Source organism: Apodemus sylvaticus, chromosome 5, assembly GCF_947179515.1.
Source record: "Apodemus sylvaticus chromosome 5, mApoSyl1.1, whole genome shotgun sequence".
NCBI classification, from domain to species: Eukaryota; Metazoa; Chordata; class Mammalia; order Rodentia; family Muridae; genus Apodemus; species Apodemus sylvaticus.
The window spans coordinates 87,760,365-87,774,903 of record NC_067476.1 but is presented as its reverse complement, the minus strand read 5'-3'; the positions used below and the strand labels follow the sequence as shown (position 1 = coordinate 87,774,903).

Here is a 14,539-nt window from a genome sequence, read left to right as displayed (position 1 = left end):
TTTACACATATATTTTATTTGAATAACATAACTTAAAACTTTGATTTAGACAACTCTAAACAAACTGCAAATTAAAGAGTATATAATACTCTCAATAAGAGAATGTATATTATACTCACATATAAAATAAGGACTAATTTTCCTTTTATATGTTGACTATAAAATTAACAAGAAACTAAATTTGTATAAGAAAAAAATTTGTGACTCTTAAACATACAAAACAGATGTCTGGTTTTAGTTACAATAAGAGAAATCTCTGATTCTCTTATTTTAGATCTCTGATACTCTCCGGAACAGCGATTGGTATCATGGTGTTCTAAAATGTTTGTCCAGACACTTTACTAACAATAGAGGGAAAGTAGTACTGTCATCCTGATAAAATTACAGGTGGTAGAAAGGTGGCAAGCTGGGTCATCAGGCGAAGCCACTTGCTGTACTGACTTGACAACCGGTGCATGTGTACCCAGAACCCACATAAAGCTAAAAAGAGAGAACCCACTTCACACACTTTATTCCTAGGATCCACATATGTATTTTGGCATATGTGTACCCAAACTTGATACACACATCATAGCCACAAACACCGAATTTTAAAAAGAAAATTTAAATTTAAATATAGCTTCTGTAGAGGATACTTTTGTAATATTCTTCAAAATTCACTTCATGGATATATTTTGTCAGCTATAGAATACATAAGAGCTATTTACACAATTTGAATAGTGAAAGATTGAAAATAACCTAAGTGTCCATTATAATTTAAATGAAAAACTAATGAGGGAGACTTGGGTATCCTCAGAAGTTTGTACGTGTGCAGCCTAGTGTAGATATGATTGAGAATCTAGGATAAACACAGCCCTTCTACTCAGGAAATGCGATCGCTAAGAGATTGAAACCTAGAGGAAATCGCAGGGCTAACACTTGAACCTCAGTGCTAAAGAGTGTCATATGCTTTGTCTATTAAGTTTATTAGGTAACTTATTGATTTGGGGTCCTGGGGTTTGTTTCTATTTGCTATGTTTTAACTTTTGGAGTCCTTTATAGATTCTGAATATTAACTGGTTTTTTGGATACATAATGGGTAAAAACTGTTAACCATTAAAGTAGGCTGTCTCTTTACTCAGCTGTTTCCTTTTCTGTATAGAAACTTTTTAATTATATATAATCTCATTTCTAGACTTTTTTAATGGTTGCTGTTGCAAAGAGAAGTTCTCTTGATTAGTGTGGTAAGAGCTATGCTCATCTGTGAACATAAAAATAGATTTAGAATGGAGTTAAAATTACACTTGTTTAGTTGAGTTTCTATTGCAGAGTCTTCACTACCTACATTACGTGGCTAGGTTTCTAGTACCAGAAGTGTTTTCTCTCTTGTTAGTGGGCCTCAAGCCTAGGGTTACTACCAAGATAAGTGTGCCACTATTGTACCTTTTGGAATATTTTACCATCCTGGTCAACATTATGATTCATAGCCCGATAGGACTGTTGGTTACTCCACTTCCTTAAGAGCTTGCATTCTAACTTGGGGTGCTATGAAGCCTAGTCCTCAAGGAGAGAGCTTTCAAACCATATGTAGTATGGATCCTCTGGTACCTGTATAAAAAAGTACATTCTGTTTTCAGCAACAGGGAGTTATCTTCAGCCTTTGGAAAGCAACCAAAGGCTCCAACAATAGCCTTTAATGTTTGGGGAATCTCTTAGACTTCCTTGACCAAGAATTCAAAGAGGTGTTTCTTATGCCTAGAATTGGGATTTTTGTTTGATAGTTTGTCTGTTGCTCTTAGGAAGAGCATTGTCAGCTAGGTGGGATTGGAAAATCTTATTTAAACTATAAATGTACATGTATGCCTGTAGAATTGTATGTATTATATTAATTTTAGGCAATGGCTAATAACTGATTCCGTGTGATAATACACATCTTGTGTAATAACACATCTCTATTATTTACCCTTCTCCGTCCCTCCTCTTCTGTATTTACAGCCCTCTTTCCTTCCTATTTAAGTCTCCACACCCCAGCTTTTCCCTTTTCCCTTTCAAAGAATGTAGACTCTGCTATTCTTTTCTTAATTGCTTCCAGTCCATGATTCCTTTTTATTTTTCCAGTTTTTGTGGTTACATAAGTCCTAAAGAAATGGATTATATAGGACATTTCAATTAGTAGTAGATCATGGAACCTTTTCCAAAAGAACCCCAAATCTAGGCTACAAAGCAAATCTTAACAAATGGAAAAGAACAGGACTAATTTTATATATCTTACAAGACCATAGTAGAAAAAACTAGAAATCATTGAAGAAACAAAACGAAACAAAACAGAAAGAAGAGAAACTACATATACTTTTAAAGAAAAAATAATAAACTCCTTAGTGAACAATTGCTCATTGAAGAAACCAGAGGCCGATTGAATCAGTTTTAGAATCAAATGAAAGCAAACTGTTGTAGCTTGAATTTGAAATGCCTCTCACAGGTTCACTTATTCACACCCACTGGTTTGCTATGGTGGCACTGTTCAAGAAGGAGATAGAGTTGTCATGGAGGAAGCCCACCGTGTGGAATGGGTTTTGCGAGTTTACAGCCTGTCCCCCTCTAATGTCCTTTCTCAGCTTCCTCTTTATGATTGGAGGTGTGAGTGCTTGGAAAGTAGGGGTACTAAAGTCATTCACTGATGTTCTGTTAGAATCTATTTCATCTTCTCTACAAATTAGTTACCAAATAATATTTGTTTTGTGAAATTTAGAGATGCAACAATGCTGCATAAGTATTTACAGTTGTACCTTACTGATGAATTGTTCTTTGTATTAATGTAACCTTTAAAGTTTTTGTTTAAATTTTTATGTGATTGGGTGTTCTGCTTCTATACATGTCTGTATGCTACATGCATTGCTGGTGCCACCAAGACTAGAAGAGGATTTCTTTTATCTTTTTTTTTTTTCTGTATATTCTTTATTTACATTTCAAAGGATTTCCCCTTTTCTGGCTCCCCACTCCCCGAAAGTCCCATAAGCCCTCTTCCCTTGCCCTGTTCCCCCATCTACTCCTTCCCACTTCCCTGTTCTGGTATTCCCCTATACTGTTGCACTGAGTCTTTCCAGAACCAGGGGCCACTCCTCCGTTCTTCTTGTACCTCATTTGATGTGTGGATTAGGTTTTGGGTATTCCAGTTTTTTAGATTAATACCCACTTATTAGTGAGTGCATACCATGATTGATCTTTTGAGACTGGGTTACCTCACTTAGTATGATGTTCTCCAACTCCATCCATTTGTCTAAGAATTTTTTGAATTCATTGTTTCTAATGGCTGAATAGTACTCCATTGTGTAAATATACCAAATTTTTTGTATCCATTCCGCTATTGAGGGATACCTGGGTTCTTTCCAGCTTCTGGCTACTACAAATAGGGCTGCTATGAACATAGTGGAGCATGTGTCCTTATTGCATGCTGGGGAATCCTCTGGGTATATGCCCAGGAGTGGTATAGCAGGGTCCTCTGGAAGTGTCATGCCCAGATTTCTGAGGAACCACCAGACTGATTTCCAAAGTGGTTGTACCATCTTGCAATCCCACCAGCAGTGGAGGAGTGTTCCTCTTACTCCACATCCTCGCCAGCACCTGCTGTCTCCTGAGTTTTTGACCTTAGCCATTCAGACTGGTGTAAGGTGAAATCTCAGGATTGTTTTGATTTGCATTTCTCTAATGACTAATGAAGTTGAGCATTTTTTAAGAGGTTTCACAGCCATCCGAAATTCTTCAGGTGAAAATTCTTTGTTAAACTCTGTACCCCATTCTTAATAGGGTTATTTGGTTTTCTGGAGTCTAGCTTCTTGAGGTCTTTGTATATATTGGATATTAGCCCTCTATCTGATGTTGGGTTGGTGAAGATCTTTTCCAAATTTGTTGGTTGCCGATTTGTCCTTTTGATGGTGTCCTTTGCCTTACAGAAACTTTGTAATTTTATGAGGTCCCATTTCTCAATTCTTGATCTTAGAGCATGCGCTATTGGTGATCTGTTCAGAAACTTTCCTCCTGTACTGATATCCTCAAGGGTCTTCCCCAGTTTCTTTTCTATTACCTTCAGAGTGTCTGGCTTTATGTGTAGGTGCTTGATCCATTTGGAGTTGAGCTTAGTACAAGGAGACAAGGATGGATCAATTCGCATTCTTCTGCATGCTGACCTCCAGTTGAACCAACACCATTTATTGAAAAGGCTATCTTTTTTCCATTGGATGTTTTCAGCCCCTTTGTCGAGGATCAAGTGGCCATAGGTGTGTGGGTTCATTTCTCGATCTTGAATCCTGTTCCATTGATCCGCCTGCCTGTCACTGTACCAATACCATGCAGTTTTTAACACTATTGCTCTGTAGTATTGCTTGAGGTCAGGGATACTGATTCCCCCAGAATTTCTTTTGTTGTTGAGAATAGTTTTAGCTATCCTGGGTTTTTTGTTATTCCAGATGAATTTGAGAATTGCTCTTTCTAACTCTATGAAGAATTGAGTTGGGATTTTGATGGGTATTGCATTGAATCTGTATATTGCTTTTGGCAAAATGGCCATTTTAACTATATTAATCCTGCCAATCCATGAGCATGGGAGGTTTTTCCATTTTTTGAGGTCTTCTTCCATTTCCTTCTTCAAAGTCTTGAAGTTCTTATCATACAGATCTTCCACATGTTTGGTAAGAGTCACCCCAAGGTACTTTATACTGTTTGTGGCTATTGTGAAGGGGGTCATTTCCCTAATTTCCTTCTCAGCCTGCTTATCCTTTGAGTATAGGAAGGCCACTGATTTGCTTGAGTTGATTTATAACCTGCCACTTTGCTGAAGTTGTTTATCAGCTGTAGGAGTTCTCTAGTGGAGTTTTTTGGGTCACTTAGGTAGACTATCATGTCATCTGCAAATAATGATAGTTTGACTTCTTCCTTTCCAATTTGTATCCCTTTGACCTCCTTATGTTGTCGAATTGCCCGAGCTAGTACCTCAAGTACAATATTGAAAAGATAAGGAGAAAGGGGGCAGCCCTGTCTAGTCCCTGTTTTAGTGGGATTGCTTCAAGTTTCTCTCCATTTAGTTTGATGCTGGCTACCAGTTTGCTGTATATTGCTTTTACTATGTTTAGGTATGGGCCTTGAATTCCTGTTCTTTCCAAGACTTTAAGCATGAAAGGATGCTGAATTTTGTCAAATGCTTTTTCAACATCCAATGAAATGACCATGTGGTTTTTTTCTTTTGAATTTGTTTATGTAGTGGATTGCATTGATGGATTTCCATATATCGAACCAATCCTACATATCAGGGATAAAGCCTACTTGATCATGGTGGATGATCATTTTTATGTGTTCTTGGATTCAGTTGGCAAGAATTTTATTGAGTTTTTGCATCAATATTCATAAGGGAAATTGGCCTGAAATTCTTTCTTAGTTGGATCTCTGTGTGGTTTTGGTATCAGCGTAATTGTGGCTTCGTAGAAGGAGTTGGGTAGTGTTCCTCTGTTTCTATTTGGTGGAATAGTTTGAAGAGTACTGGTGTTAAGTCTTCTTTGAAGGTCTGATAGAATTCTGCACTAAAACCATCTGGTCGTGTGCTTTTTTTGTCGGAAGGCTATCAATGACCCCTTCTATTTCTTTAGGGGTTATGAGTCTGTTTTGATGATCTGTTTGATCCTGATTTAATTTTGGTATTTGGTATCTGTCTAAGAAATTGTCCATTTCCTCCAGATTCTCCATTTGTGTTAAGTACAGGCTTTTGCAGTAGGATCTGGTGGTTTTTTTTTAATTTCCTCATTTTCTGTTGTAATAGCTCCCTTTTCATTTCTAATTTTGTTAATTTGGATACTGTCTCTGTGCCCTTTGGTTAGTCTGGCTAAGGGTTTATCTATCTTGTTGATTTTTTTCAAAGAACCAGCTCCTGGTTTTGTTAATTCTTTGTATGGTTCTCTTAGTTTCTACTTGATTGATTTCAGCCCTGAGTTTGATGATTTCCTATCTTCTTCTCCTCCTGGGTGAATTAGCTTCTTTTTTGTTCCAGGGCTTTCAGTTGTTCCATTAATCTTCTAGTGTATGCTCTCTCCAATTTCTTTTTGGAGGCACTCAAAGCTATGAGTTTTCCTCTTAGCACTGCTTTCATAGTGTCCCATAGATTTGGGTATGATGTGCCTTCATTTTCGTTAAATTCTAAAAAATCTTTGATTTCTTTCTTTATTTCTTCCTTGATCAAGGTATCATTGAGTAGAGTATTGTTCAGTTTCCATGTGGGCTTTCTGTTGTTTTTATTGTTATTAAAGACCACTTTTACTCCATAGTGATCTGATAGGAGGCATGGGATTATTTCAATCTTCTTATATTTATTGAGGTCTGTCTTGTGACCAACTATATGATCGATTTTAGAGAAGGTACCATGAGGTGGTGAGAAAAAGGTATATTCTTTAGCTTTGGGATGAAAAGTTCTATATATATATCTGTTAAATCCAATTGGTCCAAAGCTTCAATTAGTTTCACTGTCTCCCTGTTTAGTTTCTGTTTTCCTGATCGGTCCATTGAGGAGAGTGGAGTGAAGTCACCCAAAACTATTGTGTTAGGTACAATGTGTGCTTTGAGCTTTAGTAAAGTTTCTTTTATGAATGAGGGTGCCCTTGTATTTGGAGCATAGATGTTCAGGATTGAGAGTTCTTCTTGTTGGATTTTTCCAATGACCACCAAAAAGTGTCCTTCCATGTCTCTTTTGACAACATTAGGTTGAAAGTCAATTTTATCTGATATTAGAATGGCTACTCTGGCTTGTTTCCTGAGACCATTTGCTTGTAGAATTGTCTTCCAGCCTTTTACTCTAAAATAGTGTTTGTCTTTGACACTGAGGTGTGTTTCCTGTATGCAGGAAAATGTAGGGTCCTGTTTAAGTAACCAGTCTGTTAGTCTGTCTTTTTATTGGGGAATTGAGACCATTGATATTAAGAGATATTAAGGAGTAGTAGTTATTGCTTCCTATCATTTTTGATGTTAATTTTATACTTGTGTGGTTATCTTCTTTTGGGTTTGATCAAAGAAGTTTAATATCCTGCTTTTTCCAGGGTATAGTTTCCCTCCTTGTATTGGTGTTTTCCCCCTATTATCCTTTGTAGGGCTGGGTTTTTGGAAAGATATTGTGTAAATTTTTTTGTCATGGAATATCTTGGTTTCTCCATCTATCGTGATTGAGAGTTTCGCTGGGTATAGTAGTCTTGGCTGGCATTTGTGTTCTCTTAGAGTCTGCATGAGCTCCACCCAGGATCTTCTAGCTTTCATGGTCTCTGGTGAGAAGTCTGGTGTAATTCTGATAGGTTGTCCTTTATATGTTACTTGCCCTTTTTCTCTTACTGCCCTAAGTATTCTTTCTTTGTTTAGTACATTTGTGGTTTTGATTATTATGTGACGGGAGGTATTTCTGTTCTGGTCCAGTCTATTTGGAGTTCTGTAGGCTTCTTGTATATTCATGGGCATCTCCCTCTTTAGGTTAGGGAAGTTTTCTTCCATAATTTTGTTGAAGATATTTGCTGGCCCTTTAAGTTGTAAATCTTCACTCTCATCAATGCCTATAATCCTTAGGTTTGGCTTTCTCATTGTGTCCTGGATTTCCTGGATGTTTTGGGTTACAAGCTTTTTGCATTTTGCATTTTCTTTGACTGTTGAGTCCATGGTTTCTATGGTATCTTCAGTATCTGAGATTCTTTCTTCTATCTCTTGTATTCTGTTGTTGATATTTGCATCTATGGCCCCTGATTTCTTCCCAAAGTTTTCTCTCTCCAAAGTTGTCTCCCTTTGTGCTTTCTTAGTTGTTTCTACTTCAGTTTTTAGATCCTGGAAGTTTTTGCATGGTTCCTTCACTTGCTTGTTTGTGTTTTCCTGCAATTCTTTGAGAAATTTTTGTGTTTCCTCTTTCATTACTTCTGCCTGTTGATCAAAGTTCTCCTGTATTTCTTTAAGTGATTTTTGCATTTCCTCCTTATTGGCTACTAACTTCTGACCCATATCCTCCTGAATTTCTTTAAGTGATTTTTGTGTTTCCCTTGTAAGGACTTCAACCTTTTGATTGTTTTTCTCCTGAATTTCTTTAAGAGATTTATTTATGTCCTTCATGTGTTCCTCTAACAGCATCCTTACCAGTGATTTTAAATCCAACTTTTGTTTTTCTGGTGTGTTGAGGTATCCAGTATTTGCTGTTGTTGGAGAATTAGGTTCAGATGCTGCCATAATGCCTTGGTTTCTGTTAGTAAAGTTCCTACATTGCCTTTAGCCATCTAGTTCTTACTGGTGTTAGATGGTCTTATTGTCACTGGCTGGTGCTTCAACCTACTGTGGACCTTTAAGGCTATTTCCGCAACACTGGATGACTGGGTTTCCTCTGGCACAGATTGCTGACATGCTGTTTTCCTCTTTTGTGCCTTTGGAGCCCTGCTCAGTCTTGCCTCAAGCAATGTTATACTTGGGTTGTCAAGGTGAACCAGGTGTTCCTGGACTGCTCTGTCATGGAGAGAAGATGGGGGGGGGGGGTATCTCCTTCTGTTGATTCTCACATAGGACACAGGCCCCATGACCGGCTGGCAGATGAACCATCAATGTTCTCAGGTCCTGGCGCAGGCACACCCCTGGCGGTTTGTACCCCCAGACATCTTAATCTCAGGATAATACAGTACCTAGTGATGCTTTTCTGCTCAGGCAGGCCATGAAGGTGGCCGCGGGGAGCTGCTCCCTCTGCTGTGCTCCGTGCAGGACACAGGCCCCATGATTGACCTGCTAGTGATGCTTTTCTGCCCTGGCAGGCTGTGAATATGGCTGCGGGGAGTCTCTTCCTCTGCTGCTCTCCATGCAGGACCCAGGCCCCATGACTGGCGGGCTGGCAGATGAACCGCCTGGACCCTCTGGAAAAGCAGCCAGTGTTCTTAACTGCTGAGCCCTCTCCAAAGCACCAGTATGGCCATCATCATTGTCTCACTAATGTGGGTTTGAACTCAGAGCAGCTTACCAGCATGCATTTGGGTTCCACTCTTTGGATATGTTGATTCAAACTTTTTACACTGTAGTTCTATACCAGTGAAGTATGTTTCTTAGCAGAACTAATACTTGAAACTTGTTTTTTAATACAGTTAGATATCTGCATTTCCAATTATTAGAGGTTTTTCCAAGTGAGTATTATTATTGAGACAGGATTTACAATTCTTAAAATGTTTTGGATTTTCTGGCTTTTTTTTTCTTTTTTTATCATGTGCTTGTGCGTGCATGTGTGTGTGTGTGTGTGTGTGTGTGTGTTTGTGTGTGTGTGTGTTCCATCTTTTCTATTGGTATTCAAGTTTTGCTAGTTTTACTATGTGGGTCTATGGGCCATTTCTCAAACTACCACAATGTGCTTTTTCCTTTTTATTTTCCTTTACTTTTGGTATTGATCATTATTGATTCTTTTTTTTAACTAGATATTTGCTTTACTTACATTTCAAATGGTATCCCCTTTCTGAGTCACCCCTCCGAAAACTCCCTGTCCCATGCCCCATCCCCCTCCCCACCCCCATTCCCAGTTTCCTGACTTGCATTCCCCTATTCTGGGGAATCAAACCTTCACAGAACCAATGGCCTCTCCTCTCATTGATGACTGAAATGGTCATTTTCTGCTACATATGTAGCTGGAGTATTGGGTCCCTCCATATGTACTCTTTGGTTGATGGTCTGGTCCCTGGGAGCTCTGGGGACACTGGTTGGTACATATTATTGTTCCTCCTGCAGGGCTGCAAACCTCTTCAGCTCCTTCTTGGGTCCTTTCACTAGCTTCTCCATTGGGGACCCTATGTTCAGTCTATTGGTTGGCTGTGAGCCATGGGTATTTTGATCCACCTTCCAAGAAGGATCAAAGTATTGACACTTTAGTCTTCCTTCTTATTGAGCTTCATGTAGTCTGAGAATTATATCTTGGATATTCTGAGCTTTTGGGCTAATATCAACTTATCAGTGAGTGCATACCATGTGTGTTCTTTTGTGATTGGGTTACCTCACTTGGGATGATATTTTCTAGCTCCATCCATTTGCCTAAGAATGTCATGAATTCATTGTTTTTAATAACTGAATTACTCCATTGTATAAACGCATCATGTTTTCTGTATCCATTCCTCTGTTGAGGGACATCTGGGTTTTTTCCAGCTTCTGGCTATTATAAATAAGGCTGCTATGACCATAATGGAACATGGATCCTTATTACATGTTGGAGCTTCTTCTGGGTATATGCCCAGGAGTGGTATACCTGGGTCCTCAGGTAGTGATATGTGCAATTTTCTGAGGAACCGCTGAACTGATTTCCAGAATGATTTTACCAGTTTGTAATTCCACCAGCAATAGAAGAGTGTTCCTCTTTCTCTAATTCCTCTCCAGCATTTGCTACCCCCTGAGCTTTTTATCTTGGCCATTCTGACTGGTATGAGGTGGAATTTCAGGGTTGTTTTGATTTGCATTTTCCTGATGATTAAGAATGTTGAACATTTCTTTAGGTGTTTCTCAGTCATCCAGTATTCCTCAGTGTAGGGTTCCATAGCTGCCTGCAGCTATTACGAAGTGGGTTTCTGGAACAGAAGCTGAGGAATAAATAGGGAAGAGGGGCGAAAAGAAGTACGGCTAAGACAATGTTCACTGATCAAAGCCGGAAACTTTAATGGTGCCAGACCTTTTAACAGTTTGGGCAAACCCTTCCCCCAGACTCCAGGCTGAGTTCCGGTGGAAGTTGTCTAGCTTCTCTTGGAGGTCTTCGTCTTGATTGCCCCTGCAGCTGGGTGGGTCACCTGTTTAATTCAGGAATTCCTAGACCTGGTGGAACAGGATCCTGGCTATCTGGGAGAAGTTAACCTTGACCAAAGTCAAACTCTGACCAAGTGCAAGACTGCCCCAATATGGCTCTGTACACCTCAGTGGAGATCTTTTTGTTTAGCTCTGTACCCCCTTTTTAATAGGGTTATTTGGTTCTCTGGAGTCTAACTTCTTGAGTTTTTTGTATATATTAGACTTTAGACCTCTATTGGAGAAAGGATTGGTAAAGATCTTTTCCCAATCTGTTGGTCGCCATTTTGTCCTATTGACAGTTTCCTTTGTCTTACAGAATCTTTGCAATTTTATGAGGTCCTATTTGTCAATTCTTGATCTTAGAGCATAAGCTATTGTGTTCTATTCAAAAAAATTTCCACTGTGCCCACGTGCTCCAGGTTCTTCATCAATTTCTCTTCTGTGAGATTCAGTGTATCTAGTTTTATGCGGAGGTCCTTGATCCACTTGGACTTGAGCTTTATACAAGGAGATAAGAATGGATCAATTTGCATTCTTCTACATATTGACTGCCAGTTGAATCAGCACCATTTGTTGAAAATGCTGTCTTTTTTTCCATCAGATGGTTTTAGCTCCTTTGTCAAAGATCAAGTGACCATAGGTGTGAGGGTTCATTTCTGGTCTTCAATTCTATTCCGTTGATCTAACTGCCTGTCCCTGTACCAATACCATGCAGTTTTTATTACTATTGCCCTGTAGTATAGTTTGAGGTCAGGGATGGTGGTTCCACCAGAAGTTCTTTTATTGTTGAGAATAGTTTTCGATATCCTGGGTTTTTTGTTATTCCAATTCCAAATAAATTTGGAAATTGCTCTTTCTAACTCTATGAAAAATTGAGTTGTAATTTTGATGGGGATTGCATTGAATTTGTAGATTGCTTTAGGCAAGATGGCCATTTTTACTATATTAACTCTGCCAATCCATGAGCATGGGAAATCTTTCCATCTTCTGAGATCTTCTTTGATTTCTCTCTTCAGAGACTTGGAGTTCTTGTCATACAGATCTTTTATTTGCTTGGTTAGAGTCACACCAATATATTTTATATTATTTGTGACTATTGTGAAGGATGTCATTTCTCTAATTTCTTTCTCAGCCTCTTTATCCTTTGCGTATAGGAAGGCTACTGATTTGTTTGAGTTAATTTTATATCCAGCCACTTTGCTGAAGTTGTTTATCAGATTTAGGAGATCTCTTGGAGTTTTTGGGATCACTTAAGTATGCTATCATATTATCTGTAAATAGTGATACTTTGACATCTTCCTTTCCAATTTGAATCCCTTTGACCTCCTTTTGTTGTCTAATTGCTCTGGCTATGATTTCAAGTACTATATTGAACAGGTAGGGAAAGAGTAGACAGCCTTGTCTAGTCCCTGATTTCAGTGGGATTGCTTTAAGTTTCTCTCCATTTAGTTGATGTTGGCTAGTGGTTTGCTGTATTTTGCTTTTTACTATGTTTAGGTATGGGCCTTGAATTCCTGATCTTTCCAAGACTTTTATCATGAAGAGGTGTGGATTTTCTCAAATGCTGTCTCAGTATCTAAAGGAATAATTATGAGGGTTTTTTTCTTTGAGTTTGTTTATGTACTGGATTACACTGATGGATTTCTGTATATAGAACCATCCCTGCATCCCTGGGATGAAACCTAATTGATCATGGTGGATGATCATTTTGATGTGATCTAGGATTCGGTTGGCAAGAATTTTATTGAGTATTTTTGCACTGATATTCATAAGGGAAATTGGTCTAACATTCTCTTTTTTTCGGGTCTTTGTGTGGTTTAGGTATCAGAGTAATTGTGGCTTCATAAAATGAATTGGGTAGAGTTCCATCTGTTTCTATTTTGTGGAATAATTTGAAGAGTATTGGTATTATTAGGTCTTTGAAGGTCTAATAGAACTCTGCATTAAACCCATCTGGTCCTGGGCTCTTTTTGGTTGGGAGGCTATTAATGACTGCTTCAATTTCTTTAGGGATTATGGGATTGTTTACATCATTTATCTGATCCTCATTTAGCTTTGGTACCTGGTATCTGTCTAGAAAATAGTCCATTTCATCTAGATTTTCCACTTTTGATGAATGTAGGTTTTTATAGTAGGATCTGATGATTTTTTGGATTTCTTCAGTATCTGTTGTTATGTCTCCTTTTTCAGTTTTGATTTTGCTGATTTGGATACTGTCTCTGTGCCCTCTGGTTAGTTTAGCTAAGTGTTTATCTATTTTGTTGGTTTTTTCTTAGAACCAGGTGCTGATTTGGTTGATTCTTTGTATAGTTCTTTTTGATTATTTGTATAGTTCTTAGTTGATTTCAGCCCTAAGTTTGATTATTTCCTGGGTGCATTTGCTTCCTTTTGTTGTAGAGCCTTCAGCTGTGGTGTCAAGCTGTTAGTATATGTTCTTTCCAGTTTTATTGTATTGTATTGTATTGTATTGTATTGTATTGTATTGTATTTTATTTTATTTTATTTTATTTTATTTTATTGAGGTACTCAGAGCTATGAGTTTTCCTCTTAACACAGCTTTCATTCTATCTAATAAGTTTGGGTAGGTTGTACCTTCATTTTCATTAAATTCTAACAAATCTTTAATTTCTTTCTTTATTTCTTCCTCAACCAAGTTATCATTGAGTAGAGTGTTGTTCAGTTTCCATGTATATGTGGACTTTCTGTTGTTTTTGTTGTTATTGAAGACCAGTCTTAGTCCACGGTAATCTGATAGGGAGCATGGAATTATTTCAATCTTCTTATATCTGCTGAAGTCTGCTTTGTGACTGAGAATATGATCAATTTTTGGAAGGTACTGTGGGTGCTGAGAAGGTATATTCTTTTGTTTTAGGATAAAATGTTCTATGGATATCTGGTAAATCCATTTGGTTCATAACTTCTGTTAGTTTCTCTGTTTCTCTGTTTAGTTTGTGTTTCCCTGATCTGTCCATTAGTGAGAGTGGGGTATTTGTACCCCACTATTTGTACGCTCCCTATTATTTTGGGGGTGTAATGTGTGCTTTGAGCTTTAGTAAAGTTTATTTTATGAATGTGGGTGCCCTTGTATTTGGAGCATATATGTTCAGAATTGAGAGTTCATCTTGGAAGACTTTTCCTTTGATGAGTATGAAGTGTCTTTCCATATCTTTTTTGATTACTTAAGGTTGAAAGTTGAATTTATTCAATCTTAGGATGGCTACACCAGCTTGTTTCTTGGGACCATTTGCTTGGAAAATGTTTTCCAGCATTTTACTCTGAGGTAGTGTCTGTCTTTGTGAGGTGAGTTTCCTGTGTGCAGCAAAATGTTGGGTCCTGCTTATGTATCCAGTCTGTTAGTCTATGTCTTTTTATTTGACAATTGAGTCCATTGATATTAAGAGATATTAAGGAAAAGTGAGTGTTGCTTCCTGTTATTTTTGTTATTAGAGGTGGAGTTATGTTTTTGTGGCTCTCTTTTTGGTTTGTCAGTGCAGCAGTATGGAGAATACCAGAACTGGGAAGTGGGAAGGGGTAGATGGGGGAACAGAGAGAGGGAAGAGGGCTTATGGGACTCCCGGGGAGTGGGGAGCCAAAAAAGGGGAAATCATTTGGAATGTAAATAAAGAATATATTGAATAAAAAAAGGAAAAAAAAGATTAATTTCTTGCTTTTTCTAGTGTGTTTCTACCCTCCTTTTGTTGGTGTTTCCCATTCATTATCTTTATAAGGGCTCTATTTGTGAAACGATATTGTGTAAATTTGT

The 14,539-nt window shown here is 38.1% G+C and overlaps 1 protein-coding gene across 2 annotated transcripts in view; it reads left to right on the top strand.

The window, feature by feature from the left end:
- The window catches only part of Elp4 (elongator acetyltransferase complex subunit 4), a 227,365-nt gene that overhangs the window by 54,489 nt on the left and 158,337 nt on the right, over positions 1-14,539 (top strand). The gene's annotated exons all lie outside the window — the stretch shown is intronic.